At 44.7% G+C, this 27,231-nt stretch overlaps 2 long non-coding RNA genes across 2 annotated transcripts in view; one reads left to right on the plus strand and one right to left on the minus strand.

Moving 5' to 3' along the window:
- LOC307221782 overlaps window positions 1-22,720 on the plus strand; it is a 479,077-nt gene extending 456,357 nt beyond the window's left edge. The window contains exon 3 of the long non-coding RNA XR_013841510.1: window positions 22,548-22,720. This is a non-coding gene — a long non-coding RNA (uncharacterized lncRNA). The remainder of the gene's footprint in view (window positions 1-22,547) is intronic.
- The window catches only part of LOC307221812, a 680,975-nt gene that overhangs the window by 248,757 nt on the left and 404,987 nt on the right, over window positions 1-27,231 (minus strand). The window lies entirely within an intron of this gene.

Here is a 27,231-nt window from a genome sequence, read left to right on the forward strand (position 1 = left end):
CTTTTTGCATTACTTGAACTAACATCCTGTGAAAGAATAGGTGTGATATGATGTCATGCTCAGAGACCCTCTGTTGCCTTCAAATTCTTGAGGATGGTGGGAAACTCAGAGTGCAATGACACTAAGACTAAGTCACGCATCTAAACTGTCTGTGAATTTTGGAGCGATTCATGGGATTGCTGGCTCAAGAGCAGCCACATCATCTTTTTATCCTGAGCATCCTGTGATTTAAGCACACAATGATGGGTTATATGGTGCCTTGGCCTCACAATGATTCCTGGAACATTGGTCATTCTAGGTTTCAGCTTCCAGATCTCTCTTCATCTGCATGCCCATCTGAGAAATCAGATGATTCCCCCTAATACAAAGTAACTCTGTTGGTTGTTTGAACTCATATAGCTGAGTGGCATTCAACTAAATCCTACTCAGAGTATACAACTGAAGTACCACCCACTGTTTCTATGCTATTTTTTTCTTAATATTTGCATATTTGTATGCACTGTTTGGTTGGAGAATTATGGATTTTGAAGGAGAATTGTGTTTTGGTTTATTTCTTGGTTCAAGAACTCTGCATTATGTAGTTTCTCACTGAAAAAAAATGTAGTTAAAGAGAAGTATCATTAAAAATAAATATATTTGGAGGGGAGGGAATTAACCAATTTTTATTTTTATTTTGCGTACCTTGTGATTTATTTCCTTTTGTTCTTTTCAGATCCAGATTATGAAGTGCTAACTTCCCGGAAATGTTCATTTTCCAGTTATTGCCACACAGGTGATTACAGCTTCAGTGCAGCTCAAGGTAAATTCCTTCAGCTGAAGCAGGTCTGCTGCCAAACAGAAGTGTGCAATAAGGAACCTGTCCACCGTGAGTATCTGCATCTCTGAAGGTCAAGGTCTTATAAAAACAGTGTGTTTTTCTGGTGGAACATGCTGGAACATAGTTCTGCCAACTTTTGGGGGGAAGGATGCAGGAGGCCCTGGGGAACCCAATCAGACCACCTCCTTTCTTGATCAAATTCTTCCCAAGCTTGGGAAAGCAGGCATGAGTCTGAAACAGGATCTTGAAACCCTGCTGTCTCCAACCCAAATCCAGGTGGGCTTGGGGGAGGTGGTGGGAGCACTCTCAGACCCTGTCAGAGCATCATGCCTCCTGACCAAAGTTGAGCAAATGCTACCTGGGCTTGGGGAAGGAGGCACTAGGCTATGACAGGAGCCAGGAACCCTACTGCCTCCTACCCAAAGCCACCCATCTCCAGCAGAGGGGGCTCGGTGTCAGAGCATTTGGGCCAGGAAACCAATGACAGGGGTTTACCCGCGGGGTTGATAATCAGTTTGCCACCCTTGAAGTGAGCAACGTAATTGTGCCAACTGCCTCTCTAGGCGTATTCACTTGGAATAAATTCTTAGTAGACATATGTAGAAGTGTTTGAAATCCTTTGGCATATCACTTTATTTTTTAAATTAAATTTATACAATCCTGGATTGTAAAAAATAAAAATAAAATTCCAAAAAATTAAAATTACAATAGAATAAAAGCATATTAAAACTTGCATCTACTGCCTAAACATATGGATAGGCTAGTCTCAAAGTTTATAGCCGGCGCCAAACACAATTCCAGCCCCCTTTTTTCTAGAAAAAAACCCACTGTATGAACCAATTATATAAGTGCCACTGAGTTACAAGAAAAGTATAGAAATCTGTCTTTTGGTCCATTCAGATGCAGGTTGCAAGGGTCTAAGAAGTACTGGTGGTTCATCCTTGAATCTTTAATGGGTGGAGTAGATGATCACCTCCTTACATACATCTGTCACATTTCTTTTTTTATATAATATTTATTAACATTTTAAAGACTACAAAAGAAAGAAAAAGAATTAAACAAAACAATACGACACAATACAAAAACAAAAACACTACATAACACTAACACTAAAATATTAAATTAACAAAACAAAACAAACACAATTTAAAACACATCCAATAATTTCAGTATCTTATCTTTCATTCACTTGTTTCAACAACCTCCTCACACCTCCCTTTTTGTATTCCACTTTAATTAACTGTTTCAGCAATTCCTTTCCATCTTCCTCTGTTTTCTGTCCTGTAATTTATCTTAACATATTCTAAACTTATTTTTTCCCTTTAATACATTAATAATCTATTTGTACTTAATTCCTTGTAACATTTCTGCTAAAGCCATATAACTTCATTCCAACATTTTTCTAACATTCATTAATTTTACAGTATTTCTGTAAATAATCGTACATTTTTTCCAGTCTTCTTCCACCGACTCTTCTCCCTGATCTCGGATTCTACCAGTCATTTCCGCCAATTCCATATAGTCCATCAACTTCATCTGCCATCATCTGTCACATTTCAAACAAGCAGTTGGTGGGACTGAAGGAAGAGAAGTAGAAATCCGGAAAATCTGAGAATCACTCTCCCCCATGTGGATTCTGGACATGCCCACTCCTTGCTTACACACCAACACACACACACAAATACACACACACACACACACACACAGACAGACAGACAGACAGACAGAGAGAGAGATTACCTCCAAAAGAATGCAGCTGTCTGTACATTCAGATACAGAGAGTTAGAAGAGAGCTTGCCTGATACACTGCTACCAAGTGAGAACTCCAGAAAATCCACAAAACAGTAGTGTGCATGATAAAAGGTGAAACACAACAATTTTTTTTTTATAAATGCTCAGCAGATATGTCTGTTCTTCAAAGTTGATGGCAAATGAGGGTTACGGCCGCCTGGGAGTGGGCCCAAGCCAACCGAATGTCTGGGGCAGGTTACACAAGGGAGGATTCTCTGGGATGCCCAATCCCTGTGATCACGGGTAGGAGGAGGAGTTACGCTAAGGCCAGACCATGTCAATACAGAGGAGGCTTTGAAGACTACCTCTGCCTCCGGATCTGGTCTTCACCGGAAGGATATTGGAATCAGCAAGGGAGACCCACATGACCTGAAGGAATGCCATTTCAATGATTCACAACACCACTGCCATCCATAACTTGATCATGGATGAGGGACTTGACCTGGCATGTGTGACAGAGACTTGGTTGGATGAAGCAGATGGGCCTGTGCTTGCTGCTGCTTGTCTACCACGTTTCCTTTAGGCACAGCAACCTAAGTCATGTGGGCGGGGAGTGGGGGTTGCAGTGATTTTTAGGAAGTCATTAGCTTGGACCAGGCATTCTATTGGGAAGACCCAGTTTTATGAGTGCATATTCTGGAAGCTGGGCAATAGGGGGAGATAAAGTTGCTCGGATTCAGAAAGAGGTAGACTCCAACCATGTGAGTAGGGCTGGGGTGGGAGAGTGCAGGAGTCCTGTCTAGTCTAGTTGCATGGGATAAATTCCAATCTGTTACCTCCAAGGATGTGGACAGGATGCTTGGACGAGTGAAACCAACCACCTGTCTCCTTAAAATTGAGCCGGGAAGGGCTGGGCGATGGGCTCTGCAGGGTGGTGAATGCTTCCCTCTGTGAGGAAGTCTTCCCAGCCCCACTGAAAGAGGCGGTCATTAGACCGCTTCTTAAAAACAAATCTCTGGCCCCAGTTGATATGGCCAACTATTGCCCAGTCTCAAATCTTCTTGGGCAAGGTGATTGAGCGGGTGATTGCTGAACAACTCCATGCATGTCCAAAGGATGCGCACCATTTGGATCCCTTCCAATTGGAATTCAGGCCTCATCATGGGATGGTAACCGCCTTGGTCAAGCTGGTCGATGATCTCCAGCAGGTTAGGAACAAGGGTGAACGTTGTTGTCTAGTTCTGCTGGAACTCTTAGCGGCTTTTGACACCATTGGCCATAACATCCTTCTGGACCATATAGAGGGGCTCTCACTTGTGGGGTGACTCAGAGTTCTGTCCTCTCCCCCATGCCTATATTATCTATATGAAGCTGCTGGGATAGATCATCAGGGAGTTTGGGCTGAGTGTTCATCAGTATGCAGATGATACCCAGCTCTACCTCTCTCTTAAAATCTGACCAGGTGAAGGTCCTGTGTGAGTGCCTGGAAGTGGTTTGAGGATAGATGATGGCTAATAGATTGAGGTTGAATCCTGACAAGACAGAAGTACTGTTTTGGAGAAACAGGGGGCAGGCGGGTGTGGAGTTCTGAATGTGGTAACTTTGCCTGCGCCTGAAGGACCAGGTGTGCATCCTGGGATTCATTTTGGACTCCCAGCTGTCCATGGAGGCACAGGTCAAATCTGGTATGCAGGCTGAGACCCTACCTGCCAGCAGACTGTCTCACCAGAGTGGTGCATGCTCTAGTTATCTTCCGCTTAGATTACTGCAACACGCTCTATGTTGTCCTACCCGGAAACTGCAACTGATCCAGAATGCGGCAGCTAGACTGGTGACTGGGAGTGGCCACTGAGAACATATAACACTTGAAAGACCTACATTGGCTCCCAGTACGTTTCCAAGCACAATTTAAAGTTTTGGTGCTGACCTTTAAAGTCCTATACGGCCTCGGCCCAGTATACCTGAAGTAGTGTCTTCACCTCCATCCTTCAGCCCGGACACTGAGGTCCAGCATCGATGGCCTTCTGATGGTTCCCTCACTGTGAGAAGTAAGGTTACAGGGAACAAGACAGAGGGCCTTCTCCATAATGGCACCCTGTGGAATGCCCTCCCATAAGATGTGAAGTTTTATTCTGTTTTTAATGTTCTTTTGAAAGCCACTCAGAGTGGCAAGGGAAACCCAGACAGATGAGCAGGATGGAAATAAATAATAATTATTATTGATATCATCATCATCATTAATGCAGGACATAATGTGGAGGTAGCCTGTCCAGCTTGTGTCAGCAGCTACTAGAAGGCATGAAAGAAATCAAAATAAAAGTACAATAAAGAGAATGGGGAATGAGGTGTATCCATATGCTGACTGCAGCTTTTTATTATGGTAGTTCCTCCACGTGAAGATCTTTCCCCCAATGGTCTACAGTGCCCAGCCTGCTTCAAGACCTCTGATTTTATTAAACCAAAGAATAAAAGTTGCCCACGTGAGGGGTATGTCAGCTGCCTTGCCAATGAGACCAAGTGCATTCACTATTATAGTCTTATTGGAGGTGAGTAATATTGCCTGCTTCTGTCTCTTTCTCATTTCCAGAAAAGCAATGACTGAAATTTGTGTATAGCTTTGATTTGTTTCTCTGAGGGAAAGAGCAATGCTCTAGTCCTGTTTTGGATTCCAAACTATCCCCATATGAAGAGCATAACAACAAGAGGGCGCAGGCTCACTCATGTGCAAGGTTTTACCTGTGTGAGACTGGGGGGCCTACAAAGCACAGCAGATTCCTTACAGCACAACTTTGTCCTCTAATCCACAAGGAAGAGCAAATGAGAGGGATACAGGGGAAGGTGCAGGACTAACCAGCACATCACAGCTTCTCCTCACAGCAGTATGCACCATTTGGTGCTGGTCCAGAAGGACAGAACCACACACTTTGGCCAAACATTCAAAAGTAAAGGAGTCTGGGAGAAAGAAGGGTCCTACCAGGTACACCTCTGTTCATATTTCCTAGGAAATAAGTTGAACTGTATTAATTGAATCTTACCACATCACAAGTGTGCAAAAGAACTGCTGCCTTAGTCTAGCAAAATACATGGGGTGGGAGACGAGGACTTTTTTTCAGCCAGAACTCAGTTCTAGCAACTCTCAGGTGGGCACCATTGCCATTCTAAGAGAACAAGGGGGGCACTCATGTTGAGTTCTGGCACCTCTTTTTCTAGAAAAATAGCACTGTGGCATAGGGTAACTTCCTGTTCACAATGCATCACCACGGAGTTAGCCAGGAAACCCAACTTCAAAGCTAGTGATACTTGGCTGTCAGATTGGTTGGTGAGTGTGTATTGTCAGTGTGTTGGTTGAGCTTTAATAACCACAGTCATCCCTATCCCCAAAGCGCTAATAAAGAACTCATGCAAAGGTTATTCCTTGTGTTACACAGATCCTTTTAAATTTCATAGGCTCACATTTAAAGGCTGTGCAACTGAAGACTTGTGTGCCCTTAATGGAAAAAACATACTACACGGTAGCTTTGGACTGACTCAAATTGACGCAAAATGCTGGAATGCTGAGATATCCACAAAGACAATCGACCTTGAGGGGTAAATACAAGACAGCAAAGCTCTCCTACTTGTTAATTCCACCATTCATGGTAGCTGCAGAAGAAACTGGGAGCCTAGGGGTGAGAAGAGGAGCTCAGGCCTCATGGGTTTTCTTTTTCACAATTGGTGAAATTCATTATAAAAAAATAAACTCATCGGGCACATCTGAATCTGTCTTCTATATCTCTATGTTTTATATATGCAGAATGTGTAGAATGCTGAGAAAGGTATTTGAAGTAAAATATGAGAATTTGCATGTTGTTTTGTTCAGCCCCACTTGCATGCCAAGGCCCTGCAACCCTTACAGACAATAATTACACACAAAAAAATAATTTTTGTTTATGGGTTCTAATAGGCCACAGCTTTATTGTTTACAGATGCGGGTGGTTTGGCTTAGGCATTGGGTGAAGCCAGACTATATCTTGACACGTGCCCATCTGCAGGGTAAACCACCAATAGGGGAAGCCCTATGACATACATCAAATAGGGACCCTCTGAGGGCTCCCCATTGGGGCAGTGACATTCCAACAGCCCACGTCCAGGCATTGGACAGAATCCACACCCCCAGATCCCTTTAATAGGATACCCTTAGTGAGGAGGGGCAGGCAAAGGCTACACCCTCCCATCCATCCAAACAAAGCCTTACCCAATGCATAACCTTACAAAGTTGTGTTGATTGCTTCCAGGTAGGCAAAAAACAAAAGGCTGGTGCCACCCAGCTGATCTTCTTTCCGTTGATCTTCTTTTCTGACCCAAATAAATTGTTTCATTTTCCTTTTTACACAAAAATTATAAAAGAAGCCAACTATTTTTTATTAATAATAAATGGCAATGGCAATCCAGATATTAAAGAAAATGCAGACAAGCATCTATTGAAAGTGATACTACATTGGCAAGCTCACCACAAGCAAGAATACTAGGGTGTGGGTCATAGCACAAGGGAGAACAAACAACAACAAACAGCACAGGGGGAGGTCCATTGTCAAGGATGTAATCAAAGAAATAACATTACCTACACCTTATCTCATAATAAAATAAAAGGAATTAATTTAAATAAAAACAAAAACAAAGAGAGAAAGAGAAAAGAAAACATCAAGGGAAAAACAAAAGGAAAAAGAAAAGAAAAGGAAAAAGAGAAATCAGCAATATATTTTCTCTAATCAAACATAACAACTTTACTTCCAATAACTCTCACAGCCATTTCTCCATATTCAACAATAATAAATCTTTTAATATTTGTCCACAGTTGTTTTTCCATTGTGATAAAATATAAAAATAATATCCCATAGTTCTTTACTTATTATGTATTCATTAATTCACACCCACTTTTGACCCTTCTATTCCCACTTCATTCTCCATCTCATCAATCAAACCTCTAATTATTTTTATTTACTCATAAAGCAATTGCAGAAGGATGCCAACAGTGAATGGATTGTCAACCAATGTATTTGGCATACAGAATATTCTTGATCTTAGTTACAATTCATTCTCCCTCTTAATATCTTCACAGTCTCCACCTTAGTAATTTCAATATCACATTTCTATCTTCATTACTTCTCAACTTTATCTCTTAACATACCACAGTCTTTTCTCACAGAGGAAATGTGTACTGTAGAATAAAAATTACTTCCATTTGAGAAGTGACACTTTGAGCCTGCTGCCTGCACACCGCAAAGCCCAATGAGCCTCAGTTCTCCTTCCTTCCTGCCCACCCAAACCCCAACCCAGTAGAGCGACTCCAGCTTCCCTGGCGAATGGGTCGCTCGCTTGCCAGCCGTGGCTTTCCTTGAGTCCCATGCTGAGTTTCCATAGGCACCAATACTGGAGAGAGGCTTGGAGTTTGGGGAGCAGAGTGTGTGTGTTGGGGGGGGGAGCAAGAGGGAGAGAACAGCACACATGCAATAGCCAGCGGCACTTCTGAGCAAGGCTCAGCTAGCCTGATGGGCAAAAAGCTGCTGCTTGGTTGTGTTGTGGTTGCTGCAGATCTCCATTGCTTTAAAAGACAGGGAGCCCCTGCACTGGTGGGTGAGTTATGATTCTTTCCCACCCCTTGCCTTCCAAAGCTAGCAGCCTCTTTGGCTTATTTAAGCAACTTTTCCTGTGGTGTTGGGGAAGGAGAAGGAGGAGATGGTAGTGGCCATCAAATACAGTATACTAGAGGTTTCTTTACAGTACACCCATATCAAACTTCAAAGTAGGAGGGTAACTCTAGAGATCAGATGAAAAACTTTGTGGCAAAAGGTGTGGCCCACAGTATACCCCACAACAAAGGTGAAAGTAGAACCTCCTTCTCCACAGTCTTTCCAACATAATGGTGAGCTTGATGGATTTATCTTTGCAAGACGTGTGGAGGTCCATGCCAGCAAAAGGTAATTTTAAGGGAAATTTCCTGGAGGTGAGAAGAAATTTGTTTTTAGAGATGGATTACACCATATAGATTTCCTTGCTTTTTCACTTTTGAGGTTCCTATGTCAGTCTCCCATCTCTTCCACGTTGTCCACAAAGCTGTCTAATATCATACCATTTATCACCGAAACTGCCTGTCATGGCTATGTCTGTTACATAGCGATTCAAAAGCTGTCAAGAGTCTCAAGCCTTCACCATTGCATTCCAGAGACTTTGCAAAAGTACATCTTGCGAGTTTGCTTCCTTTTTCTTAAAGCCGTTAATACCCGGGGAATCTGCGCTCCACAAGACGAAAAAATCGCAAGACGAAGCAACTCACGGAACGAATTAATTTCGTCTTGCGAGGCACCACTGTACAGTTGTAACCAGGACCATTTAATGCCTTTTGTCTTTCCTTCATGTCCTCTTCTGAGATTGCTTTACCACCTACAAACAAATCTCTAATCCTATAGAAACCATTTGTTTCAAGATCTCCAAATGGGTTATACTGTATTTGTTTGCATGTTTAAATAAGGGGTGATCTAGCAGGGGCATCAGTGATGAAGGCCTAGGAGCCAATACGGAGTTCCAATTCCACCATACCATCAATGTTACTTTGCAAAATGGGTTGTCCCCCTTTTTGTGTTCCATTTGAGGCAGCTTCAGGAAGGGCAGAGCACGTACTGATGGTCTTGTGTGGGTACTTTCTCTCTGTGCCCATGCAATATCTACTTTGCCTTTAATGAGTGGCATCAATGATTTAATTTGGAAAGCTGCATAGTATAATGCAAGATTGGGTATTCCTAGACATTCTTTATTGCTATGTCTAAATAAGATTATTTAACTGAGTCCGGGTCTTTTTCCTAATGAGATAAAGGAGATTAATTTGTTTTGCCATTTTTAAAAAAATGTTTATAAAAACTGAAACAGGAATGAGAATTTTGGCAGAACTGACATTTTTATAGCTGCAATATGACCTAGCCAGCTAAGGTTTTTGTGCTTCCATTAAGACAGTTGTTTATTACCATTTTGAGCAAAGACTTATCATTTCTTCATTTTCATTGATTAAGATCAGCTGTAAAGATTATCCTGAGGTATTTAAACCCCCCATGGGCTATTTTTATCTTTGACATTTCTGTCAGCTGCTTTTGACCTGCTCCATATTTAATTTGTAGTCCTGAAATTCAATGGAAACTTTCAAAATGTTCTTTCAAAGATTAAAGCACAACAACTGGATCTTGCCCAATTACCAATGTATCATACACAAAAAAAATCTACTTTTTATTAAACATTTCCTATTTTCACTCCCTTCACAGAGGCAAATAGTTGTATAGCTAAGATCTTTATTGCCACTGCAAAAAGCAGTGGTGACCCTGTTGAGGTTTCTTGGAGCATCAGCATATCCATTTACCATGATTATAGCTGAATTCTAATTTAGAAAGTAAGAGATTCAAATAGGTCCCCTCAACTCTGTCAAACACTTTAAAGGCATCAAGTGAAATTAATGCCCCTGGAGTGTTTCCTAGCTGCAGGTCATAGATTATATCAAGAACTCTTATAGAGTCTGCTGTATTTCTTAAGGGTATGAATCCTGTTTGATCTGTGGTGATGTATTTGTTGGGATTCAGAACTTACAGGGTTAAGTTGTTCTGAGTAGTGCCTCCCATTCTGACGTGTGGAAGGAGGGAGGAGCTCTACTTTTTGTTCTCTCTTGGTCTCTGAAAGAGACGGACGCCATGAATGCTAGCAGTCCAGGAGAATCTGAGAAATGCTGAGCTGTAAATATTTTGCTGCAATAAAGAACTGATAAGAATTTGGACTCATGAGTGCTTGGTGTGTTTGGATCTAAGCAAGCAGCAACGGTTTTTGTTCCGCTGTGTTTTTACTCTGCAAGGCGAAACCGGAGAGAAGAAGGTCTGCGCAGCTTGGCTAAGAAGTGTGCCGGACCGCAATAAACTGGGGCTAATTGGGGCCATAAAGCAATTAGCCAGTGCCAATTAAGATCTTATCACAGTATTGACCTATGAAGACATTTAATCTCTTAACCATCACAGCTGTGAATAGTTTTGCATCCATGTTTATTAAAGCAATCGTTCTATATAAATCAGTTTGGTGGAGTCTTTCATTTATAACCATTTTTATTAATTTTTCAGTTTATACATCTCAAAATAAACATTTTACATGTAACTAATAATAATAATAATAATAATAATAATAATAATTTATTATTTATACCCTGCCCATCTGGCTGGGCCTCCCCAGCCACTCTGGGCAGCTTCCATAGAAAACAAAAATACAATAAAATATCACACGTTAAAAACTTCCCTGAACAGGGCTGCCTTAAGATGTCTTCTGAATACCAGGTAGTTGTTTATCACTTTGACATCTGCTGGAAGGGCGTTCCACAGGGTGGGCGCCACTACCGAGAAGGCCCTCTGCCTGGTTCCCTGTAGCTTTACTTCTCGCAATGAGGGAACCGCCAGAAGGCTCTTGGCGCTAGACCTTAGCGTCCGGGGAGAATGATGGGGGTGGAGACGCTCCTTCAGGTATACTGGACCGAGGCCGTTTAGGGCTTTAAATGTCAGCACCAACACTTTGAATTGTGCTCAGAAACGTACTGGGAGCCAATGTAGGTCTTTCAAGACCGGTGTTATATGGTCTCGGCGGCCGCCCCCACTCACCAGTCTAGCTGCCGCATTCTGGATTAGTTGTAGTTTCCGAGTCACCTTCAAAGGTAGCCCCACGTAGAGTGCATTGCAGTAGTCCAAGCGGGAGATAACCAGAGCATGCACCACTCTGGCGAGACAGTCCGCAGGCAGATAGGGTCTCAGCCTACGTACCAGATGGAGCTGGTAAACAGCTGCCCTGGACACAGATTTGACCTATGCCTCCATGGACAGCTGTGAGTCCAAAATGATTCCCAGGCTGCGCACCTGGTCCTTCAGGGGCACAGTTACCCCATTCAGGACCAGGGAATCCTCCACTCCTGCCCGCCTCCTGTCCCCCGAAAGCAGCACTTCTGTCTTGTCAGGATTCAACCTCAATCTGTTAGCTGCCATCCATACTCCAACCACCTCCAGACACTCACACAGGACCTTCACCACCTTCACTGGTTCTGATTTAAAAGAGAGGTAGAGCTGGGTATCATCTGCATACTGATGAACACCCAGCCCAAACCTCCTGATGATCTCTCCCAGTGACTGCATGTAAATGTTGAAAAGCATGGGGGAGAGGACAGAACCCTGAGGCACCCCACAAGTGAGAGCCCAGGGGTCTGAACACTCATCCCCCACCACCACTTTCTGAACACGGCCCAGGAGGAAAGAGCAGAACCACTGTATGACAGTGCCCCCAGCTCCCAGCCCCTCAAGACGGTCCAGAAGGATGTTATGGTCAATGGTATCAAACGCCGCTGAGAGATCCAGCAGAACTAGGAAACAGCTCTCACCTTTGTCCCTAGCCCGCCGAAGATCATCAACCAGTGCGACCAAGGCAGTTTCAGTCCCATGATGAGGCCTAAATCACGACTGGAAGGGATCCAAATGGTCCGCTTCTTCCAGGCGTGTCTGGAGTTGTTCGGCCACCGCTCACTCAATCACCTTGCCCAAGAATGGAAGATTTGAAACTGGGCGATAGTTGGCCATCGTGGCCACATCTAAAGATGGTTTTTTAAGAAGCAGTTTAATAACCGCCTCTTTCAGCGGGTCTGGGAAGGCTCCCTCACGGAGGGAAGCATTCACTACCCCACGCAGCCCATCGCCCAGTCCTTCCCGGCTAGCTTTTATAAGCCAGGATGGGCAAGGATCCAGCAGACAGGTGGTTGGCTTCACTCGTCCAAGCAGCCTGTCCACATCCTCGGAGGTAACAGATTGGAATTGATCCCACTCAACTTGACTAGACAGAACTCTAGCACTCTCCTGCCCCGGCCCTGCTCCCATGGTGGAGTCTACTTCTTCCCGAATCTGAGCAATTTTATCTGCAAAAAACTCCTGCTGCTGTTTTCTGCAGATGCAATAGAGGCGGTGAAGAAATTCTTCTTCGCCGTTGCTATCGCCACTTGGTAGGCTCAACGTTGAGCTCTAACTTGTGTCCAGTCAGATTTGGAATGAGTTATCCGCCACCGGCGCTCTAGCCGTCTCAATGTTTGTTTCATTGCCCTCAGATCCGTGGAAAACCACGGGGCTGTCCGGGCTCCATGCAATCGGAGAGGGCGCTTCGGAGCCAAACAGTCAATAGCCCTGGTTAACTCCACATTCCAGCGGGCCACCAGGGAATCGGCTGAAAGGCCATCAACATGGCATAAAGCATCCCTTACCACTCTCTGGAAACCATTTGGATTCATTAAGTGGCAGGGGCGGACCATCCGAATTGGTCCCACCTCCCTGCAGAGGGGATGGGTCGCAGAGAAGTCCAGTTGCACCAGGAAGTGATCTGACCATGGCACTTCTTTCATTTCGCTTTTACTTAGTGTCAGATCACCAACATCCATAGAGGTAAACACCAGGTCCAAGGCATGTCTGTGATTATGGGTTGGGCCAGACTACTTCAGGGCAGCCCCATGGAGGCCATGCTTTCCACGAAGTCCCGAGCGGCCCCTTGTAAGGTCGTGTCAGCATGGATGTTAAAATCCCCTAGGACGACCAAGCTAGGTGTCTCCAGGAGAACTTCCACCACAACCTGAAGCAGCTCGGGCAGGGAATCCTTGGTGCAGCGGGGAGGTCAGTACACCAAAAGGAATCCCGTACTGCCCCTATTGCCCACCTTCCAGAACATGCACTCAGAAAACTGGGTCTTCCCAATAGGACGCCTGGTGCAAACTAATGGCTTCCTAAAAATCACTGCAACCCCCCCTCCCCGCCCACATGACCTGGGTTGCTGTGCGTAAGAGAAACCTGGTGGACAAGCAGCGGCAAGGACAGGCCCATCTGCTTCATCCAACCAAGTCTCTGTTACACATGCCAGGTCAAGTCCTCCATCCATGATCAAGTCATGGATGGCAGTAGTCTTATGAATCATTGACCTGGCATTGCACAGCAGCACCTTCAGGTCATGTGGGTATCCCTTGCTGATTCTAGTATCCATCCGGTCAGGACCAGACCCGGAGGCAAGGATAGTCCTCAGACAACGACTAAACCTGCCCCCTCTGTAATGACATGGTCTAGTCTTAGCGTAACTCCTCCTCCTACCCGTGACCACTGAGATCAGTTGTCCCAGTGCATCCCCCCCCCCTGTGGAACATGCCCCAGCCATTTTGTGGGCTGGGGCCCACTCCCCGGCAGCCCTGAACCCTCCCCCTAAGAACAAAATAACACCTTAAACAAACAAAACCAATAAAACAATACAAACAAAAAATGTAAAAATTACAAAACATCAAAATAATAATTAAAAAAAAAAATCCCCAAGCCCAACCAAACATCCATCCCACCCCCACCCCCCACATATAATTTTTTTTTTTTTAAAAAAAAGAAAACATTTTAAAAACACTCTGCCCCTCCGGCAGTAACAACAACTGTCCTAGTGAGGCCTGTCAGGCCCCGCCTCAGGCCAGGTGGTAAGTGGCAGGAAGGAGCAGGGCCCTCAGGCACTCAGGGGAGTCTTCCTGGGCAGCAGGCAGCAGGCAGCAAGCAGTCCTTGTGAGGCTTCAGGCCCCGCCCCAGGCCAGATGGTAAGTGGAAAGAGCAGGGCCCTCAAGCACTCACTCAGGGGAGTCCTCCTGGGCAGCAGGCAGCAAGCAGCAAGCAGCAAGCAGTCCTTGTGAGGCTTCAGGCCCTGCCCCAGGCCAGATGGTAAGCGGCAAGAGCAGGGCCCTCAAGCACTCATTCAGGGGAGTCCTCCTGGGCAGCAGGCAGCAAGCAGCAAGCAGTCCTTGTGAGGCTTCAGGCCCCGCCCCAGGCCAGATGGTAAGTGGCAAGAGCAGGGCCCTCAAGCACTCATTCAGGGGAGTCCTCCTGGGCAGCAGGCAGCAAGCAGCAAGCAGTCCTTGTGAGGCTTCAGGCCCCGCCCCAGGCCAGATGGTAAGCGGCAAGAGAAGGGTCCTCAAGCACTCACTCAGGCGAGTCCTGCTTCCCTGCTTTCCCTTTCATGGTTCATTTTACTTATCTATCGTAAAATTACTTTCCCCCAAAAACCCAGAGTCCTTTTTGTTGGGGATAATCCAAACTGAAATTCCCAGGTGCCAGAAAAGCTTATTTATGTATGCAAAAAATGTGCCCTGTGTTTCGTTAGCCCCCAAATGGAAAGTTAGTGAGGTCCCAACTAAAGAGGATTGGCAATTGAAGTTGACAGAATATGCACAACTTGCAGATTTAACATATAGAACAAGAGAGCAAGAAAAACACACATTTAAGGAAGATTGGAAAACATTTATTGACTAAATGGAGAACAAATGTGTATAGCTGAAAACGCTGACAGCATTTATAAAAATTTAACAGAGTAAATAATTGATGGTGGATGTAAAAGTGGAAAATTGATTTGAATGGGTATAGTAAGGGAAGTCATTGGATATTTTAAAGTTTTATAAGGTTTATTTGAAATTGTAAAACAGAAAATGTAATGAAAACTATTACAAAAAATGTAGGTCTATTGACTCGAAATGTAATTTCATTGTAATGTTTCCAATATTTTTAACTGAATGAATGAGGGTCATTTCAAATTTACCAAACAGAATTATTAAAATGAGATAAACTAGGAGAAGAGCTGCTACTCTTTGAAACAACAATGCTGGGGATTTGTTTTTCTTGAAGCATTTTTTTAATGCAACTGCTGCATTTAAACTTGTAAAATACATTAATTTGAAATACTGCAGAACTTCCTTCAGGTCCAATCTATAAATCGAAACTTTTCTTTTTCTTTCTTTTTTTAAAAATAATATTTATTGAAATTTCCAAGAAAAAAAAGAGAGAGAGAAAAAAAGAAATTACATAATCCAAAAAAAGAACAAAAAAAATACAAAGTGCAGAAAAAAAAACAAAGGGAAAATAAGAACAGATTAAAAACAAATCCCTCTTTCTCTGTCCTATAATTCATTTACTTATTTCCATGACTTCCTCACACCTCCCTCCTTTGTATTCCAATTCAAATAGTTAATTCAGCAAATTTTTCCCTCCTTGTTTTATTTTCTTCTTTATCTTAAACATATTATATCATTCTATTTCCCATCTAATTATCAAGCCATTTTTTGCATATTCCTTTTTAACCTTATTGTTAAAAATCACTTCGTTTCATTCCTACTTCATTTTAACATCCATTGATTTTACACTGTTTCTGCAAATAGTCCTTAAATTTCTTCCCATAAAATTTCAAAATTTAGACCATATTTATACTTAACTTCTTCAAACCTTTCTACTAACGCCAATTATTTCCTTTCCAACAAATTTCATTACTATCAAACTAATTCCAAAAATAAAAAGAAGTTCTCCTCAAGTTTTTATCCAACGTCCCTTCTTCCTGGTTTCGGGTTATGTCAGTCCTTTCATTCTCACGTCCAGTCCATCAATCTGGTGTTCTGATATCCGAGGCTCTTAAGTCACTTCCATGCCCCCTCTGCAGATTTTCTTGTTCCTGTTTATTCTTACACCCTTCCCTGTCCCTTGTTGGTTTCTTTCATAATTTCTTCCCTTTCTCCTTGGGAGGTGGGCTTCCGGGGAACTCCAACCGGTAATAATCTCCATTTTCTTTCATCAGGCTAGCCCATTCCCCAGAGTCCCACTCCCCCAGATTAATTTTGTAATCCAAAAAATAGTTGTTCCAGAAGTAGTTGTCGACCCATTCCAGAGTCCCGCCAGAGCTCAAAGCTTCCTTAACTCCAAACACTTGACACATCATATTCAATCTTGCAGTACTGCGACTTTTGGTCAAGCAGGAAGTTAGGTTTCTCCATCTGTATCTTTTGAAGTGCAATCACAACCTCTTCCGTCATCATCTGCCCTTGAACTTGCCCTGTCAAGCCAGCTTCCTGAGTTAGTTGTTGTGGAGCTTCTTTATCCTTATTTTCTGTTAGTTCATATTTACTGGCTACAACAGACATAGAGTCTAGTTTTTCGTTCATTAAGTCCATTTTCTCATGCAGCTGCTGTAGCTTAGCATTTATTCTGCCAAGGGCAGACAACAAGGTTTCTTCCCGGCACATTGCTGTTCAAGGTCAGGCGGCTGGTCCCACTGTCTAATTCCCAGAATTGTAGAATTTCACTATAAACTGCAGCAACAAATTGACAAGCTCCCTCTAGGGGACACAATTTCAGTTCACATCCATCTTTAAAATGTATCCAACAAAGGAAAATTTACTTTCGGTTTTCAAATACTTTGTTTCCTTAACATGCAAAATGCAAAAAGCGGCATTAAAGTTAATTTATTTCTCTTCTTTTTACTATCTGTCAAGAGTAAACCACTTTCAATCGATGGGCATCTCCAAAACTTTCTGTCCTGACACCCTGTCCCCAGGTTTGGGACGATGGAGACTTATGTTCCTTTACTCTCTCCCCGCAGGATTAGGAAATCAGAGATTTCCCCCCCTTTTCCCCTGCTGTCAAGGGGGATTTTGTTGTATATGAATGCAGGAAATTTCAGTCTTTAAGTCAATTTTCCAGGCTAATTAGCTTATAAGGTCTTTGCTTCAGTCTATTTACAAAGCGGAAGGCGGACTTCCTATTTAGACCTTCCCGCTTCATGCCTAATTCGTAAATTTTGTCGTTTTCTTAATCAAATCTTCCATTTTTACTCACGGGTATTTTTTGAGTCCAATTATCATCAGGAAAAAGTCAGCCCTCTCCGGTGATGGATGCACGGCTTCCCTCCATGAAAGTAGCAGTCAGTTTGATGCACCGCACTGCTCACCCCACTTCGCTCCGGAGCCCCGAAAAGGGATTTCCCGGCAAAAAGGGGAGGCGCTCTTGGCGCTCTGCTGAACCCCACGACCCCAGGCTCCTCCGCCTGGGGTCTCTAGCGGGCCCCCACCTTCACCGTGGTGGGAAGACCCAACTTTCACGGAGCCCGCTCCTCCAGTCGGAAGAACTCCACCATTCACCGATGGCGCTAACCCGGAAGTCCGAAACTTTCTGAAACATGAAAAACCAATACAGTGGAACGTCGGGTTACATGCGCTTCAGGTTACAGACTCCGCTAACCCAGAAATAGTACCTCAGGTTAAGAACTTTGCTTCAGGATGAAAACAGAAATCGTGGCTCCGGCGGTGTGCAAGCAGCAGGAGGCCCCATTAGCTAAAGTGGTGCTTCAGGTTAAATGCAGATTAGACAAATTGAAGGGGAATAAGGATAGCAATTACTGCTTTGATGACTATATTCTATGTTCATAACTGAAAGTAGTATGATTCCAAATGGTAGTTTCAGGATAACACAGGAGTGGAAAGTGCTTTGGTACTTAAGTGTTGCTTATGTGCTTCCCATAGTCAACTAGTTGGCCATTGTGAGAACAAGATCCTGGACTAATTATAGGTGAATCTCTACATATCAGTTTTATTTAGTTTCTCAATTTTCGAATCTTAAGTCCAACTCTCCTGATGCCTGTATCATTATATATATAAGTTTTAGTGCTAATGAGAAATAACTTTTGCTACCCACTCTGCTTATGCCATGCATAATTTTATCAGTAATATAAATTCTACACCCTTCCAATTCTTCCAGTCAAATGTATGTATTGGTGAGCTATGGGGTCAAAACATGAGCAAAATCTTTGACTAGCTGATCCAGGAGAAGGAAAACTCTGATCCTGAAGCTCCTCTGAGATGATGAAAAGAATGCTAGTTAGGGGATGTGGGTGGCGCTGTAGGTTAAACCACAGAGCCTAGGACTTGCTGATCAGAATGTTGGCTGTTTGAATCCCCACGACGGGGTAATCTCCCGTTGCTCGGTCCCTGCACCTGTCAATCTAGCAGTTCGAAAGCACATCAAAGTGCAAGTAGATAAATAGGTACCCCTCTGGCGGGAAGGTAAACGGCGTTACAGTGCGCTGCTCTGGTTTGCCAGAAGCAGCTTAGTCTAAAAAAAAAGAAAGAAAATAATGCTAGTTGTCTGATTTCCACTCACCTGGGGGAAGGATGACCAGGAGGAGGGATGTGCCCAGGAGTTCCTTCATAGCACTGTAATAAGCAAGAGCCAGGAAGAGCTGGACCACCGCAGGCAACTGACACAGAAAAGAGTCCATTCAGATGAATTTAAAGGAGAAGGAAAGGGCCCTGAGGGCAACACTTGGGAAACCTGGTTTCCTGGGATGTGGTAAGTAGTGTTAGGATTTTTATCCACCCAAGTTGCTCAGTAGTAGTTCTCTGGTTGTTTATATCATGTGAGTGCCTGAGAGTATGAGACAGGAAGTCTCAGTACTGTTGGAGTTTTGCGGGAGTGTTTAGTTTCACTTCTGTGTGTTATGCTGTTCTGTACTGCTGCTGAGAGAGCACAGATGTGCTGATGGATTCTTTGTATATAGACTGTTAATAAAGTAGTTAAAAGACACCTGCTTCTTGGGAGAAAAGCCATGACAAACCTAGACAGCATCTTAAAAAGCAGAGACATCACCTTGCCAACAAAGGTCCGCATAGTTAAAGCTATGGTTTTCCCAGTAGTGATGTATGGAAGTGAGAGCTGGACCATAAAGAAGGCTGATCACCGAAGAATTGATGCTTTTGAATTATGGTGCTGGAGGAGACTCTTGAGAGTCCCATGGACTGCAAGAAGATCAAACCTATCAATTCGTAAGGAAATCAGCCCTGAGTGCTCACTGGAAGGACAGATCCTGAAGCTGAGACTCCAATACTTGAGCTACCTCATGAGAAGACCCATGCAGACTCCCCATATGAAATCACAATCTTCTTAGAACTGCTGGAGGGGCTGTGGTACAAGAAACACCTTTTCCCACCTATACTGGGACTGCCCACGCTTATTCAAATTCTCTACAATGGTTTGTAAAAAAATGCAATAAAACCAACAACCCCCCCACCAAAATATTAAAAGATCCCATTACACCTTCAACACAACTTTTAAAAACACAGTTATGGCGTGACTGTTTGAAAGGTTTCCACTCTCTTGAATTCTTGGCATTGATTCTGTTGTCTGCTGGAACCCCAGTTGCCCCCATTTAGAAGATTTCACAGAATTTGAGAGTTTGGGTTTCTTCTAAAACTATGTGGTGGTCAACATTGGTTGAAAATCATGACTTACTTGTTGCCAAAGCTTAGAAGACCCTAAAAATTTCTGTGCTGTTGGGTGGGATTTTATCATATATACAGCAAATACAGGTACCCAGGACTCCCTCTACAGTGGTACCTCAGGTTAAGTACTTAATTCGTTCCGGAGGTCCATACTTTACCTGAAACTGTACTTAACCTAAAGCACCACTTTAGCAAATGGGGCCTGCTGCTGCTGCCCCGCTGCCGAAGCACGATTTCTGTTGTCATCCTGAAGCAAAGTTCTTAACCTGAAGCACAATTTCTCAGTTAGCAGAGTCGGTAACCTGGAGCATATGTAACCTGAAGCGTATGTAACCCAAGGTACCACTGTATATGTGAAATTTGGCTTTTGTATTGTTCTTAAGTACTTTTCCAAGTAAATATTACATCTCTCCTGGATATACTGCAATGCCGTTTTGTATTTCTTGTGGTTTTTCATATTGATTTGTTTGATTTTATTATAGTTCAATAAAATAGAAATAAAATTGAGGAGATAAGTATGTGTGCCAGCTTGAGCTCCTTGGAAAAAAATGTGAATATGAGGTGTTAGTGGAGGGATAGGACCACGGGGGTAGTTTTTCTTGGGTAGTTTGTCCACCTTTGGTCCTCACCCAGCACTCAAGTCTCCCCTGTGGGTCATAGAAGCTGTCAGCATTCGACAGCTGCCACATCCTGGGAACAGCTTCAGCTGGGTGGCTAAGCCAAGTGAGGGTAGCTGATGGGTCCCAAACCTTCAGTGAGTTCGGACTTTCCTTACATGTGATAACAGGCTCCATCAGTTTGAGTGGGCAAAACCCATCATGGGTCCAGCAGGCATGAAAGTGATTCCTGAACATGTTGTAGAAGAAAGTGAGCGACTGATGGCTCTGGTTAAAACCTGAGAAGGTAGCTGATCCAGGAGAAGGAATACTCTGATCCTTAACCTACTTGTCTTGTGGGATATATTTATGGGGGGGGGGAGGCTAAGAAATAAACCCGACACCAATCCAGAGTGGAGTCCATAAGACAGTTGGATGGCATATGGAAGTCCTTATGGCAACTCCTGCAGCCAAGCTGTTGCCAAATGTCTTGCTCTGCTTTCTTTTGGACCATTTCAGTGAGTCTAAGAGAGTAGTCTTGTCATTCAGGCAGCCCAGGACGTCCATACTCACTCTCATGTTTGCACCCGGGGGAAGTAATTTTGGTGCTGCTAATGAAGCAGTCCAGGTGCACTCAATTGTCTCTTGAGACAGACAGATGCCAATCATCATCATCATCATCATCATCATCATCATCATCATCATCAGTGCTCTCTCTTTTAAAGAAAAATAGGTGCCAGTAGTCACCATGAAGTTGCTGCAATAAGTGCCACACTTTTAACATTCGGGGGGAGGTGCTGGTACTGTGTACCCTTGAGTATCCCTCCCCAAATCCGGAAGAAGGAGGAGGAGGAGGAGGAGGAGGAGGAGGAGAAAGATTTTTTGTCACGCTTAATCTACAGATCATCTCTGGACACTTGGGAGTACATATCATGCAAATATCTCACATAGTCTCCATATGCCCAATTGTTTCATTTCTATATCAATATTAACTCATTTGTGGGTTCAAAATGACATAAAAGATTAAATTACTCAAAGTATCATCTCATCTTCACATTATAAGGGAGGGTGAGGGCATTGGAAGAAACAGGGAGAGACTCAAAGTGGCATCCAATACTTTACAAAAACAAAAACACGCATATCAGTGTTTGGTACCATCACATCAAATTGTGTGATGATAACTTTAGAAGTGTCTAAATCTGTTCAGTTTGGAAATATTCAGTCTGCCATATTGACTCATAATGGCATCTGATGGTTTCCTAATGTACACCACAACACAATCCTCACTCCAGAAACCATCATGCCAAATTTTGCGATGAAGTAATCAGTGCAGTTTGGAAAAGCTTGGCACGACATTTTTATTCAAAATGGCTTCTGATGGTAACCAAACATGAAGTAAATCTGGCTTCTTCACCTTGAAAACTGTCATGCCAAATTGACATCAATGTCTCAGGAAGAGTTTAAATGCATAGGGAACAGATGGATGGAGAGATGGGCAGTACCGTATTTTTCGCTCTATAACACACACCTGACCATAACACGCACGTAGTTTTTAGAGGAGGAAAACAAGAAAAAAAACAGTGGATGTATGATTTTTGTGGTTCATGCTGTGGCCACAGACATGTGATCTGACGGTGAGTTTGGGGTAGCCCAATGCAAAAATCCTGAGGATCAATGTGGATCCATGCTTTGTAACCACGTTTTTGCGCCATTGCGGCCCCATGAAACAGTGGGTGCATGTGTTTTTTGTGCAGGCTGTAGCCTTGGATATGCTATGTGATCTGATGGTGAATTTGGGGTGACCTAGTGCAAAAATCCTGAGGATCCATGTGGATCCGTGCTTTGTAACCACGTTTTAAGTAGGGAGGGAAGGAAAAGAACTCAAGGGACAAGGAGCACGCGTGGGGGGTGTGGAGAAGGATGCTGCTAATAATGCAGGAGAGGCTCCTCTCCGGCTTTGCTCCTTTAGAACAAGCAGGCTCTGCGTCTCTCCCTCCTCCCCGGCAAGGAAACCATGATAGTAACCACTCTGAGACAAATCAAGAAAAATTGCAACCAACACTCTCCCCCAACAAGCGCAGTGAGGTCAAAACACACACACACACAGAGAGAGAACTGGCCCTAAAGTCGCAGGGCGCTGGAAGTCACAGGGGCGCTGGGGGAGTGAACGGGAAGCAAGAGAAGGAGAAGGAGCCCTCACACACACAGAGAGACACACAGAGCGTCGATTCTAAAGTCGCAGGGGCGCAGGGAGATTGAACGGAAGCAAGAGAAGGAGAAGGAGCCCTCACACACAGAGAGACACACAGAGTGTCAATTCTAAAGTCGCAGGGGCGCAGGGAGAGTGAACGGGAAGCAAGAGAAGGAGAAGGAGCCCTCTCACACACACAGACACACAGAGTGTCAATTCTAAAGTCGGAGGGAGAGCGCAGGGGCGCAGGGAGAGTGAACGGGAAGCAGGGGGAGGAGAAAGATAGCTCAAGCACACACACACACAGCCCCTACAGTGGCTAATCCAAAATCGGACAGCAAAAAACTGCAGGCAGGGACAGAGAGCACGGGGTTGTTTTAAAGCAGCCAACCCCGCTCTGCTTCTCTCCCTCCTCCCGGCTAGGCTGGCTGAAAAGCTTTGCTGCTACTTAGCAGCTCAGTGGGGAGGAGAGAGGAACATAGAGGACGGGGTTGTTTTAAAGCAGCCAACCCCGCTCTGCTTCTCTCCCTCCTCCCCAGCTCGGCTCGCTGACAGGAGCCACTTACACCCGCTTTGCTGTTTCAAAGCGAGCCACGGACTGCTCACAACTGCAGCAGATTCCCCCACCATCTGTAGGCATTCGCTCCATAACACGCACAGACATTTCCCCTTACTTTCTAGGAGGAAAAATCTGCGTGTTATGGAGCAAAATTTACGGGTACTTTAATCAGTCCTGAACTACAGTTGATTGTTGTTAGTAAAATGATGGCAGAATCGGTTTGGCAACATTTAAGAATAGTTACTAGAATAGTAGTTGCAGTTTGACGCTGAAATAATTCTTCTTGGGAGCTCTGGCCTTTTATAAAACATGACGTGTTCTTCGACCTCTCTTTCCTATCAGGATAAGAAATACTGCCTGGATGCTTTGTTTGGAGAGATTCCCAGTGAGCGCAGATGTCACCAAAGTTTAGTTAGAGAGACGTGGAACATATGAATGCTGCTAGCACTGATTTCAAGCACGTGCAAATAACAAGCTTGCTTCAACTGGAACAAGGAGAAATAATATTCCAGAAGGCAATTATAAAAGCTCACTCTAATGACTCTGGCTCCATTGCCCAATTTTCATTGCATACTGCTGTGTCCCTGGCACAGTTCAAGATCCCTGAGCTATGTCCAGCTTTGCTACCTAGGTAGTCAGCTGTACCGGACCGTGGTTACTTTGATCTGGGGCCTGGAAGATCAGAAAAAAGTATGTGCTTCTTTGAACCAAGTTGGACCCGATACCGAGTTAGAGGAAACATAGGAGCACTGCGTCAGCATCAATATGTTGCTCTGTCTATCAATGTCTTAGCAACTTCCCATAGTTCCTTGGACATCAAGTTAATACATAGGTGGTGTAGAATAGCAGAGCAATTGTACAAATTACTTCTGGATAGCGCAATGTTTAGGAAAGGTTTTAGTTAGAGGCAGACATGCCATCACTTGTGGTGGGACTGTCCAAGAATACAGTGGTGCCTCGCAAGACGAAAAGAATCCGTTCCGCGAGTCTCTTCGTCTAGCGGTTTTTTTGTCTTGCGAAGCAAGCCCATTGACGGCTTAGCAGATTAGCGCTATTAGCGGTTTAGCGGCTTTTAGCGGCTTTTAGCGGCGTTTAGCGGCTTATCGGCTTAGCAGATAAGCGGCTTAGCGGCTTAGAAAAAGGGGGGAGGGGAAAAAAACTCGCAGGAACTCACAAGACATTTTCGTCTTGCGAAGCAAGCCCATAGGAAATTCGTTTTGCGAAGCACCTCAAAAACAGAAAACTCTTTCATCTAGTGAGTTTTCCGTCTTGTGAGGCATTCGTCTTGCGGGGCACCACTGTAGAAATTTATGGTGTGGGAATGTTCAGGGGTGCAGGAGATGATATATTGACTAATTATATCCTTATCCAACTTGTGATAACAAGTTCCCAAAATATCAGCAGAGTTTATGACATTTCCCTTTTAAGTTCGCAACGGTAACGTCTGCACAGGTTTGCTAGTTTTTTGACTGGACCATAAGGAATAGAGTTTGGTGACATCGTGATGTATCACCAGCCACACATTAGGATCTGGAGATACATCACAGTTTTAAACACCAAGCTGCATTTGACCCAGCCTCGCAAGGAGCCTGGCTGAAACTGCCCCCACTATCACTGAGGAAGTGGAGGTGGCTTCACCCCAGCACCTCAATGAGTCAAGAATGACACAGCTTTTTTGCGCTGCTGAGCTGCAGGGTACAAAGGCTCCCACCCCCAGCTGAGCAAGCCGCAATGTCCCTCTGGCTTGCACGCCAGCTGGAAGGACAAAGGAGCTCCTGCCCCCCCCCCCCAGATGAGCTGAAATATACTCGGAGTCCTATAGTGACTTCATGCTCTTTATTGCAGCTTCTAAAACAGTGATTGAATTGCCCCCCAAACCTCAGGCTATTATATACATTATTTACACAATGAGTCCTGTCTGATTGGCTGATTCTGCTTCCCTCCTGGAGCCTGATTGGTCTTTTCCTGTGAGCCAGCCAGTTGTTGCATTGTAGGATCCTACTTGCCTGTTGTTCTACGGCCCAAGCTTAGTACATAAACCCCTCCTCTCTAAGTTCCCATTGCTCCCAGAAGGTTAGCATTCCTAGTTGATGAAGTATGCTGGTCACCTACGTATGCGTTGTGATCTCGGGTGTCTCTCGGTAGGGGTTCCTGGTTCTGGCTCTTGCTTTGGGGCTGCCGGCTATGATGGAGCCATTGGGTCCGGTGCTGCTGGTCCACTCAGTCATGGAACTGGTTCTTGTGGCTGCTCAGCCTCAGGGGTCACTTCTCGACTTCCTAGTTCTGCATCCCTTACCCACTTCTCCTGCTCTATGGGCCTCACCCTTCTGCTATCCCCTTGGGATTCCTCTGTCCAGCCCTCCTCGCTGTTTCCCCCCCTGGGAATCACCACTGTAGTTGATCGCAGTGGCGGTCAAATGCAGCGAGGCGCTACTCCCAGTCCCCTTGGTGGACCAGTGTATACTGGTAGCTGGTGAGGAAAATCAATCACCTGAGGATGCCGGGTGACATTACCTGAGGGGTCTGCTTCTTGGGGGCAAATAGGCCAAGCAGTGGCTTGTGGTCTGTCACAACGGTAAAGGGGTGCCATATTGGTGTTTTGCAACTTTCTGACCTGTTGCAGGACCTTAGCCAGACCTTAGCAGAGTATATGCAGAGTTCACAAAAGCAATGGGTTGCAGGCAGGATGGACGAAACAGGAACCGGTAACTTGTTACTTATAGGTGTTTAATATATAAATTGGACTTCAAGTTACTATTCACAGGAACAGAACAGAACATGGATCTTTAACTAGCTCTCTCACCACACGACTCTTACTTTGACACTCAACTCTCAATGCTCAACGCTCTACTAACACATTCCAGTCAGAAGGCCATAAATCATTATTCCCGTGAGAGAGCTTGACCAATCCTGGAGCTGTCTCCAGGCCTCTATATCTCCAGGCAGATTTTACTCCTTTACATTGCCTTGGCTGTCGTCCAACTCCTAACCGACTCTGTGTGAAGCTGCACGTATTCAGAATCCCAACATGCCCATACAAGAAATCGTGAAATTTCTTTACTCCCTTTGCGATTGCCAGGCCCTCTTTGTCTATTTGCGAATAATTCCTCTGGAGTGGAGAGGGTCTGGGAAAAGTAAGCTACTGGCACCTCTCTTTCATCCAGAAGTTGCAAGCTCTTGTCAAAGTGCTCCAGGATTGAGTTCGAGACGAGCAGATCTTTGATTGCTTGAAACACAGCCTTCTGCCACTGCCCCCACAAACAAGGGGCCCGCTTGTCAAGCAGTCTGTGTAGCGGCTCTGCTACCGCTGCCTTGTGGGGTAAGAAGGCATGGTAAAAGTTCAATAGTCCCAAGAAGGTGGAGTTCCACCTTACACTTAGTTGCCGGGGTGCCGCAAATAGCCTGCACCTTGTTCCCAGCTTCACCTTGAGGCCGGCAGTCTGGAAATGGTGCAGGACGGTGCAGAGTCAGTCCCCGAACTCCCCCGGTGTGGCCCCGGTGACCAACACATCATAGAAGAAGGGGGTGATGCCGGGAATTCCTTTGAGGAGAGAGTCCATTCAATTTTGGAATATGGCTGGCACCACACTGACACAAAATTGCAGACGCTTGACACGGAACACGCCCCTGTGAATTACAATTGTCGGTGCCTCGGCAGTGCCCTAGTCCACTGGCAACTGCTGATAGGCATGGGCCAGGTCCAGCTTGCCAAAACTCTTAGACCCCGCCAGGGTGGCGAGGACATGGATGACCACTGCCACCGGGTATGTATGAGCCGTAAGGGGCTTGTTTATGGTACATTTGTAGTCTGCGCAGATGTGGACTGAGCCATTGAGCTTGACGGGTGTGACGATTGGCATTTATCAGGGGGCATTAGGCACCGGCTCAAGCACTCCTTGCTCCACGAGCCAGTCTAATTCATTATTGATGCAGAGTTTAAGGGTGAACAGGACCCGGCGGGCCTTGAAGCTGATGGGTCATACGGCAGGGTCTAGTTGTAGGCCAATGGGGGACCAGTATATCATCCCAGTACTCCGCCAAAAACCTCTGGAAACTCTTTGCAGATGGAGTCCACATCCACGTGGGAGCTGGTGCGGTTCACCCCAGGCTAGCCCCAGTGGCCCAAACCACGCCAACCCCAGTAAGCTAACGTAGGGCTCCTTGACCACAATCAAGTCCAATCGCCGCTTCTGCCCTCAATATTGT

The sequence above is a fragment of the Podarcis cretensis genome, assembly GCF_951804945.1.
Source record: "Podarcis cretensis genome assembly, chromosome: 8".
NCBI classification, from domain to species: domain Eukaryota; kingdom Metazoa; phylum Chordata; class Lepidosauria; order Squamata; family Lacertidae; genus Podarcis; species Podarcis cretensis.